General features: G+C 43.2%; 24 non-coding genes across 24 annotated transcripts in view; all 24 read left to right on the plus strand.

The window, feature by feature from the left end:
• The window catches only part of LOC148984362 (5S ribosomal RNA), a 119-nt gene extending 41 nt beyond the window's left edge, over positions 1-78 (plus strand). The window contains exon 1 of the ribosomal RNA XR_016163042.1: positions 1-78. This exon is cut by the window's left edge and continues 41 nt beyond it. This is a non-coding gene — a ribosomal RNA (5S ribosomal RNA).
• A 63-nt stretch (positions 79-141) lies between these two features.
• LOC148984363 (5S ribosomal RNA) lies at positions 142-260 on the plus strand. Its single transcript, XR_016161833.1, has one exon. It is a non-coding gene; the product is annotated as a 5S ribosomal RNA (ribosomal RNA).
• A 63-nt stretch (positions 261-323) lies between these two features.
• Positions 324-442, plus strand: LOC148984364 (5S ribosomal RNA). Its single transcript, XR_016165002.1, has one exon. It is a non-coding gene; the product is annotated as a 5S ribosomal RNA (ribosomal RNA).
• A 171-nt stretch (positions 443-613) lies between these two features.
• Positions 614-732, plus strand: LOC148984365 (5S ribosomal RNA). The gene has a single exon (XR_016165004.1). It is a non-coding gene; the product is annotated as a 5S ribosomal RNA (ribosomal RNA).
• Positions 733-795: 63 nt separating this feature from the next.
• On the plus strand, positions 796-914 carry LOC148984366 (5S ribosomal RNA). The gene has a single exon (XR_016160597.1). It is a non-coding gene; the product is annotated as a 5S ribosomal RNA (ribosomal RNA).
• Positions 915-977: 63 nt separating this feature from the next.
• On the plus strand, positions 978-1,096 carry LOC148984367 (5S ribosomal RNA). The gene has a single exon (XR_016162719.1). It is a non-coding gene; the product is annotated as a 5S ribosomal RNA (ribosomal RNA).
• A 63-nt stretch (positions 1,097-1,159) lies between these two features.
• LOC148984368 (5S ribosomal RNA) lies at positions 1,160-1,278 on the plus strand. The gene has a single exon (XR_016165005.1). It is a non-coding gene; the product is annotated as a 5S ribosomal RNA (ribosomal RNA).
• Positions 1,279-1,341: 63 nt separating this feature from the next.
• Positions 1,342-1,460, plus strand: LOC148984369 (5S ribosomal RNA). The gene has a single exon (XR_016160365.1). It is a non-coding gene; the product is annotated as a 5S ribosomal RNA (ribosomal RNA).
• A 63-nt stretch (positions 1,461-1,523) lies between these two features.
• Positions 1,524-1,642, plus strand: LOC148984370 (5S ribosomal RNA). Its single transcript, XR_016165006.1, has one exon. It is a non-coding gene; the product is annotated as a 5S ribosomal RNA (ribosomal RNA).
• A 171-nt stretch (positions 1,643-1,813) lies between these two features.
• On the plus strand, positions 1,814-1,932 carry LOC148984371 (5S ribosomal RNA). Its single transcript, XR_016165007.1, has one exon. It is a non-coding gene; the product is annotated as a 5S ribosomal RNA (ribosomal RNA).
• A 2,367-nt stretch (positions 1,933-4,299) lies between these two features.
• On the plus strand, positions 4,300-4,418 carry LOC148984372 (5S ribosomal RNA). The gene has a single exon (XR_016163137.1). It is a non-coding gene; the product is annotated as a 5S ribosomal RNA (ribosomal RNA).
• Positions 4,419-4,510: 92 nt separating this feature from the next.
• On the plus strand, positions 4,511-4,629 carry LOC148984373 (5S ribosomal RNA). Its single transcript, XR_016163138.1, has one exon. It is a non-coding gene; the product is annotated as a 5S ribosomal RNA (ribosomal RNA).
• Positions 4,630-4,721: 92 nt separating this feature from the next.
• On the plus strand, positions 4,722-4,840 carry LOC148984374 (5S ribosomal RNA). Its single transcript, XR_016165008.1, has one exon. It is a non-coding gene; the product is annotated as a 5S ribosomal RNA (ribosomal RNA).
• Positions 4,841-5,001: 161 nt separating this feature from the next.
• LOC148984375 (5S ribosomal RNA) lies at positions 5,002-5,120 on the plus strand. The gene has a single exon (XR_016165009.1). It is a non-coding gene; the product is annotated as a 5S ribosomal RNA (ribosomal RNA).
• A 92-nt stretch (positions 5,121-5,212) lies between these two features.
• Positions 5,213-5,331, plus strand: LOC148984376 (5S ribosomal RNA). Its single transcript, XR_016165010.1, has one exon. It is a non-coding gene; the product is annotated as a 5S ribosomal RNA (ribosomal RNA).
• Positions 5,332-5,493: 162 nt separating this feature from the next.
• Positions 5,494-5,612, plus strand: LOC148984377 (5S ribosomal RNA). The gene has a single exon (XR_016165011.1). It is a non-coding gene; the product is annotated as a 5S ribosomal RNA (ribosomal RNA).
• Positions 5,613-5,704: 92 nt separating this feature from the next.
• LOC148984378 (5S ribosomal RNA) lies at positions 5,705-5,823 on the plus strand. Its single transcript, XR_016165012.1, has one exon. It is a non-coding gene; the product is annotated as a 5S ribosomal RNA (ribosomal RNA).
• A 161-nt stretch (positions 5,824-5,984) lies between these two features.
• On the plus strand, positions 5,985-6,103 carry LOC148984379 (5S ribosomal RNA). The gene has a single exon (XR_016165013.1). It is a non-coding gene; the product is annotated as a 5S ribosomal RNA (ribosomal RNA).
• Positions 6,104-6,195: 92 nt separating this feature from the next.
• On the plus strand, positions 6,196-6,314 carry LOC148984380 (5S ribosomal RNA). Its single transcript, XR_016165015.1, has one exon. It is a non-coding gene; the product is annotated as a 5S ribosomal RNA (ribosomal RNA).
• Positions 6,315-6,406: 92 nt separating this feature from the next.
• LOC148984381 (5S ribosomal RNA) lies at positions 6,407-6,525 on the plus strand. The gene has a single exon (XR_016165016.1). It is a non-coding gene; the product is annotated as a 5S ribosomal RNA (ribosomal RNA).
• Positions 6,526-6,693: 168 nt separating this feature from the next.
• LOC148984382 (5S ribosomal RNA) lies at positions 6,694-6,812 on the plus strand. Its single transcript, XR_016165017.1, has one exon. It is a non-coding gene; the product is annotated as a 5S ribosomal RNA (ribosomal RNA).
• A 92-nt stretch (positions 6,813-6,904) lies between these two features.
• Positions 6,905-7,023, plus strand: LOC148984383 (5S ribosomal RNA). The gene has a single exon (XR_016165018.1). It is a non-coding gene; the product is annotated as a 5S ribosomal RNA (ribosomal RNA).
• A 92-nt stretch (positions 7,024-7,115) lies between these two features.
• Positions 7,116-7,234, plus strand: LOC148984384 (5S ribosomal RNA). Its single transcript, XR_016165019.1, has one exon. It is a non-coding gene; the product is annotated as a 5S ribosomal RNA (ribosomal RNA).
• A 92-nt stretch (positions 7,235-7,326) lies between these two features.
• On the plus strand, positions 7,327-7,445 carry LOC148984385 (5S ribosomal RNA). The gene has a single exon (XR_016165020.1). It is a non-coding gene; the product is annotated as a 5S ribosomal RNA (ribosomal RNA).
• Positions 7,446-7,500: the final 55 nt, after the last annotated feature.

A 7,500-nucleotide genomic window follows, 5' to 3' on the forward strand; every position in this document is an offset into this window, starting at 1 on the left:
ATCTCGGAAGCTAAGCAGGGTCGGGCCTGGTTAGTACTTGGATAGGAGACCGCCTGGGAATACCAGGTGCTGTAAGCTTTATATAGTTTACTACCCTAATGTTCTAACCATTCAAATAGCCCAATTTTGGCAGCAGATTTCGCTTACGGCCATACCACCTTGAGAACGCCCGAACTCGTCTGATCTCGGAAGCTAAGCAGGGTCGGGCCTGGTTAGTACTTGGATGGTAGACCGCCTGGGAATACCAGGTGCTGTAAGCTTTATATAGTTTACTACCCTAATGTTTTAACTATTCAAATAGCCCAATTTTGGCAGCAGATTTCGCTTACGGCCATACCACCTTGAGAACGCCCGAACTCGTCTGATCTCGGAAGCTAAGCAGGGTCGGGCCTGGTTAGTACTTGGATGGGAGACCGCCTGGGAATACCAGGTGCTGTAAGCTTTATTGTTTAAAAAAAAAAAAAAAAAAAAAGAGTCAATGAAATGTTTCAAAAATCCTAAATTGTCTTTTTTCCCCTCAAAATTCCTGAAATAGTCTCTCAGTTTCTTCAGAAAGCCTGAAAGAGTCTCTTTTTTTTCTTCTTCAAATAGCCCAATTTTGGCTGCAGATTTCGCTTACGGCCATACCACCTTGAGAACGCCCGAACTCGTCTGATCTCGGAAGCTAAGCAGGGTCGGGCCTGGTTAGTACTTGGATGGGAGACCGCCTGGGAATACCAGGTGCTGTAAGCTTTATGTAGTTTACTACCCTAATGTTCTAACCATTCAAATAGCCCAATTTTGGCAGCAGATTTCGCTTACGGCCATACCACCTTGAGAACGCCCGAACTCGTCTGATCTCGGAAGCTAAGCAGGGTCGGGCCTGGTTAGTACTTGGCTGGGAGACCGCCTGGGAATACCAGGTGCTGTAAGCTTTATGTAGTTTACTACCCTAATGTTCTAACCATTCAAATAGCCCAATTTTGGCAGGAGATTTCGCTTACGACCATACCACCTTGAGAACGCCCGAACTCGTCTGATCTCGGAAGCTAAGCAGGGTCGGGCCTGGTTAGTACTTGGATGGGAGACCGCCTGGGAATACCAGGTGCTGTAAGCTTTATGTAGTTTACTACCCTAATGTTCTAACCATTCAAATAGCCCAATTTTGGCAGCAGATTTCGCTTACGGCCATACCACCTTGAGAACGCCCGAACTCGTCTGATCTCGGAAGCTAAGCAGGGTCGGGCCTGGTTAGTACTTGGATGGGAGACCGCCTGGGAATACCAGGTGCTGTAAGCTTTATGTAGTTTACTACCCTAATGTTCTAACCATTCAAATAGCCCAATTTTGGCAGGAGATTTCGCTTACGACCATACCACCTTGAGAACGCCCGAACTCGTCTGATCTCGGAAGCTAAGCAGGGTCGGGCCTGGTTAGTACTTGGATGGGAGACCGCCTGGGAATACCAGGTGTTGTAAGCTTTATGTAGTTTACTACCCTAATGTTCTAACCATTCAAATAGCCCAATTTTGGCAGCAGATTTCGCTTACGGCCATACCACCTTGAGAACGCCCGAACTCGTCTGATCTCGGAAGCTAAGCAGGGTCGGGCCTGGTTAGTACTTGGATGGGAGACCGCCTGGGAATACCAGGTGCTGTAAGCTTTATTGTTTAAAAAAAAAAAAAAAAAAAAAGAGTCAATGAAATGTTTCAAAAATCCTAAATTGTCTTTTTTCCCCTCAAAATTCCTGAAATAGTCTCTCAGTTTCTTCAGAAAGCCTGAAAGAGTCTCTTTTTTTTCTTCTTCAAATAGCCCAATTTTGGCTGCAGATTTCGCTTACGGCCATACCACCTTGAGAACGCCCGAACTCGTCTGATCTCGGAAGCTAAGCAGGGTCGGGCCTGGTTAGTACTTGGATGGGAGACCGCCTGGGAATACCAGGTGCTGTAAGCTTTATTGTTGGATGGGAGACCTAGTAAGCTTTATATGGTTTACTACCCTAATGTTCTAACCATTCAAATAGCCCAATTTTGGCAGCAGATTTCGCTTACGGCCATACCACCTTGAGAACGCCCGATAGTTGGTACGATCCAGGAAGTGAGTTGGCAGTTGGGAGAGAGAGGCTCTCCCATGTGCTCTGTCTTAGTGAATTTTGTTTGGTTAATTTCAAGTTTTGTTACTTGTATGCTAGTTTTTAAGTCCCAAGCAGTTTATCTGCTTGGAAGAAATCTTTCTTTTGAATAATGGCCGGATCAAATGGTAAAGACCCAGGAACGGCAGGAGGAACACAAACGGTGATTGATCAAGATGCAATGGACAAAGGTTTGAATGAGTTTAACGGATTAACCAAGGAGGCTTTTGGGCAGAAAAGTGGCAAGAGAAGAATGGAATATCTGAAAGAGGCAACAGTGGTGATGGATATAATGAACAACAAAGGAATAAAGGCAGAGGATATTATCAGATCAGTGACAAGGAACATAGGCCATGGGAAACTACTGGCAGTGAGACCAAAGAATTCTACTGAATATGAATTGACATTGACGTGTGCGGATGACTGTGATGATCTAATCAATGGTGTGGAAATCAAAGGACAACTCTGTGTAGTAAGGAGGTTGGAGTTAAAGGAATGTGTAGTTTCTTTTATTCACCGGCCTGCCTATGTGGAGGATGAAACAATCGAGGACAAATTAAAGCTGTGGGGAGTTACTCCCATAACAAAAATAAAGAGGAGATTATACCCTGGAACGGACATCACAGACGGCACAAGGTATGTCAAAATAAGATTCCCAAAGGAGATAACCTCACTGCCTTACAGTGCCAAATTTGAAACATCGGAGGGAGAACGGTACTTCAGGGTAATACATGATGGACAGATTAAACTCTGCCGAATGTGTATGCAACCTGGGCATGTTTTTAAAGACTGTCCTGATTTTAAATGTTATGAATGTGCTGAGCAGGGCCATTTCGCTAAAGATTGTAAAGCAGAAAAGTGCTTGGACTGTAACAATGTTTTGATGAAATGTGAATGTGAAACAGAAAATGAATATCAACACTTTGAAGTGACTGAAAGAGGGAATGAGGTAAGTCCTCAGAATGAAGTGGAACAGAACATGAGGAAGGAAAAGGATGGGTTGATTTCAAAAGACTGTAGTAAGGAGCCTAAACAAAAAAACGAGGCGGTGGAAGAAGCAGATGATGGAAGAAAGGAGGAAGAAGAAAAGTCGTGGTGTAATGAAAACATAGTTGAAATGGAGGAAGACGATGATACTACCACAAGGGACAGAGGTAATGGGAATAAAAACAATGTTAATAAGAGAAAGAGAAAAAATGTAAGTGGGAATGTTTTAAAACACAAAGCAATACCTAATCTAAAGCTGGTTTTGAGAAAACAAAAGTTAAGGAGAGATACTTTGGAGAAAAAAAAACAACAGAACAACTGCACATGTATTGGATTGATTTGATGCTTTACAGATTATATAGAAATGTAAATAATGTAATGAAAACATAGTTGAAATGGAGGAAGACGATGATACTACCACAAGGGACAGAGGTAATAGGAATAAAAACAATGTTAATAAGAGAAAGAGAAAAAATGTAAGTGGGAATGTTTTAAAACACAAAGCAATACCTAATCTAAAGCTGGTTTTGAGAAAACAAAAGTTAAGGAGAGATACTTTGGAGAGAAAAAAAAAAACAACTGAACAACTGCTATGGAGTTTGAATTTGTCTAAACATGTTTTGGATTGATTTGATGCTTTACAGACTATATAGAAATGTAAATAATGTGATGTGTATATGCATAAATTTATTAAGAAAATTATTTCAGTTTCTGAGAATGGAAAAGGGCATGCATCCAGAATATATTTGTTTGTATTTTTAATTGAATATACTTTAACTGGAAGATTGAATGTACTTCTAATAACAAGATGGAAAGGGTTAATGGGATGTTTTCTGAATGAAGAAAAGGATGTACATGCATGTATTATTTACAGATTTTTTTTTTAAAAAATGTAAACTTTATGTTTTAAAATAAAAAAAAAAAAAAAAAAAAAAAAAGAACGCCCGAACTCGTCTGATCTCGGAAGCTAAGCAGGGTCGGGCCTGGTTAGTACTTGGATGGGAGACCGCCTGGGAATACCAGGTGCTGTAAGCTTTATTGTTAAAAAAAAAAAAAAAAAAAAGAGTCAATAAAATGGTTCAAAAATCCTAAATTGTCTTTTTTCCCCCTCAAAATGCCTGAAATCGTCTCTGAGTTTCTTCAGAAAGCCTGAAAGAGTCTCTTTTTTTTCTTCAAATAGCCCAATTTTGGCTGCAGATTTCGCTTACGGCCATACCACCTTGAGAACGCCCGAACTCGTCTGATCTCGGAAGCTAAGCAGGGTCGGGCCTGGTTAGTACTTGGATGGGAGACCGCCTGGGAATACCAGGTCCTGTAAGCTTTATTGTTGGATGGAAGACCTAGTAAGCTTTATATGGTTTACTACCCTAATGTTCTAACCATTCAAATAGCCCAATTTTGGCAGCAGATTTCGCTTACGGCCATACCACCTTGAGAACGCCCGAACTCGTCTGATCTCGGAAGCTAAGCAGGGTCGGGCCTGGTTAGTACTTGGATGGGAGACCGCCTGGGAATACCAGGTCCTGTAAGCTTTATTGTTGGATGGAAGACCTAGTAAGCTTTATATGGTTTACTACCCTAATGTTCTAACCATTCAAATAGCCCAATTTTGGCAGCAGATTTCGCTTACGGCCATACCACCTTGAGAACGCCCGAACTCGTCTGATCTCGGAAGCTAAGCAGGGTCGGGCCTGGTTAGTACTTGGATGGGAGACCGCCTGGGAATACCAGGTGCTGTAAGCTTTATTATTTAAAAAAAAAAAAAGAGTCAATGAAATGGTTCAAAAATCCTAAATTGTCTTTTTTCCCCCTCAAAATGCCTGAAATCGTCTCTGAGTTTCTTCAGAAAGCCTGAAAGAGTCTCTTTTTTTTCTTCAAATAGCCCAATTTTGGCAGCAGATTTCGCTTACGGCCATACCACCTTGAGAACGCCCGAACTCGTCTGATCTCGGAAGCTAAGCAGGGTCGGGCCTGGTTAGTACTTGGATGGGAGACCGCCTGGGAATACCAGGTGCTGTAAGCTTTATTGTTGGATGGGAGACCTAGTAAGCTTTATATAGTTTACTACCCTAATGTTCTAACCATTCAAATAGCCCAATTTTGGCAGCAGATTTCGCTTACGGCCATACCACCTTGAGAACGCCCGAACTCGTCTGATCTCGGAAGCTAAGCAGGGTCGGGCCTGGTTAGTACTTGGATGGGAGACCGCCTGGGAATACCAGGTGCTGTAAGCTTTATTATTTAAAAAAAAAAAAAAGAGTCAATGAAATGGTTCAAAAATCCTAAATTGTCTTTTTTCCCCCTCAAAATGCCTGAAATCGTCTCTGAGTTTCTTCAGAAAGCCTGAAAGAGTCTCTTTTTTTTCTTCAAATAGCCCAATTTTGGCAGCAGATTTCGCTTACGGCCATACCACCTTGAGAACGCCCGAACTCGTCTGATCTCGGAAGCTAAGCAGGGTCGGGCCTGGTTAGTACTTGGATGGGAGACCGCCTGGGAATACCAGGTGCTGTAAGCTTTATTGTTGGATGGGAGACCTAGTAAGCTTTATATAGTTTACTACCCTAATGTTCTAACCATTCAAATAGCCCAATTTTGGCAGCAGATTTCGCTTACGGCCATACCACCTTGAGAACGCCCGAACTCGTCTGATCTCGGAAGCTAAGCAGGGTCGGGCCTGGTTAGTACTTGGATGGGAGACCGCCTGGGAATACCAGGTGCTGTAAGCTTTATTGTTAAAAAAAAAAAAAAGAGTCAATGAAATGGTTCAAAAATCCTAAATTGTCTTTTTTCCCCCTCAAAATGCCTGAAATCGTCTCTGAGTTTCTTCAGAAAGCCTGAAAGAGTCTCTTTTTTTTCTTCAAATAGCCCAATTTTGGCAGCAGATTTCGCTTACGGCCATACCACCTTGAGAACGCCCGAACTCGTCTGATCTCGGAAGCTAAGCAGGGTCGGGCCTGGTTAGTACTTGGATGGGAGACCGCCTGGGAATACCAGGTGCTGTAAGCTTTATTGTTGGATGGGAGACCTAGTAAGCTTTATATGGTTTACTACCCTAATGTTCTAACCATTCAAATAGCCCAATTTTGGCAGCAGATTTCGCTTACGGCCATACCACCTTGAGAACGCCCGAACTCGTCTGATCTCGGAAGCTAAGCAGGGTCGGGCCTGGTTAGTACTTGGATGGGAGACCGCCTGGGAATACCAGGTGCTGTAAGCTTTATTGTTGGATGGGAGACCTAGTAAGCTTTATATGGTTTACTACCCTAATGTTCTAACCATTCAAATAGCCCAATTTTGGCAGCAGATTTCGCTTACGGCCATACCACCTTGAGAACGCCCGAACTCGTCTGATCTCGGAAGCTAAGCAGGGTCGGGCCTGGTTAGTACTTGGATGGGAGACCGCCTGGGAATACCAGGTGCTGTAAGCTTTATTGTTAAAAAAAAAAAAAAAAAAAAAGAGTCAATAAAATGGTTCAAAAATCCTAAATTGTCTTTTTTCCCCCTCAAAATGCCTGAAATCGTCTCTGAGTTTCTTCAGAAAGCCTGAAAGAGTCTCTTTTTTTTCTTCAAATAGCCCAATTTTGGCTGCAGATTTCGCTTACGGCCATACCACCTTGAGAACGCCCGAACTCGTCTGATCTCGGAAGCTAAGCAGGGTCGGGCCTGGTTAGTACTTGGATGGGAGACCGCCTGGGAATACCAGGTGCTGTAAGCTTTATTGTTGGATGGAAGACCTAGTAAGCTTTATATGGTTTACTACCCTAATGTTCTAACCATTCAAATAGCCCAATTTTGGCAGCAGATTTCGCTTACGGCCATACCACCTTGAGAACGCCCGAACTCGTCTGATCTCGGAAGCTAAGCAGGGTCGGGCCTGGTTAGTACTTGGATGGGAGACCGCCTGGGAATACCAGGTGCTGTAAGCTTTATTGTTGGATGGGAGACCTAGTAAGCTTTATATGGTTTACTACCCTAATGTTCTAACCATTCAAATAGCCCAATTTTGGCAGCAGATTTCGCTTACGGCCATACCACCTTGAGAACGCCCGAACTCGTCTGATCTCGGAAGCTAAGCAGGGTCGGGCCTGGTTAGTACTTGGATGGGAGACCGCCTGGGAATACCAGGTGCTGTAAGCTTTATTGTTGGATGGGAGACCTAGTAAGCTTTATATGGTTTACTACCCTAATGTTCTAACCATTCAAATAGCCCAATTTTGGCAGCAGATTTCGCTTACGGCCATACCACCTTGAGAACGCCCGAACTCGTCTGATCTCGGAAGCTAAGCAGGGTCGGGCCTGGTTAGTACTTGGATGGGAGACCGCCTGGGAATACCAGGTGCTGTAAGCTTTATTGTTGGATGGGAGACCTAGTAAGCTTTATATGGTTTACTACCCTAATGTTC

This window comes from Pimephales promelas, chromosome 3, assembly GCF_988280905.1.
Source record: "Pimephales promelas chromosome 3, fPimPro1.hap1.1, whole genome shotgun sequence".
Taxonomy (NCBI): Eukaryota; Metazoa; Chordata; class Actinopteri; order Cypriniformes; family Leuciscidae; genus Pimephales; species Pimephales promelas.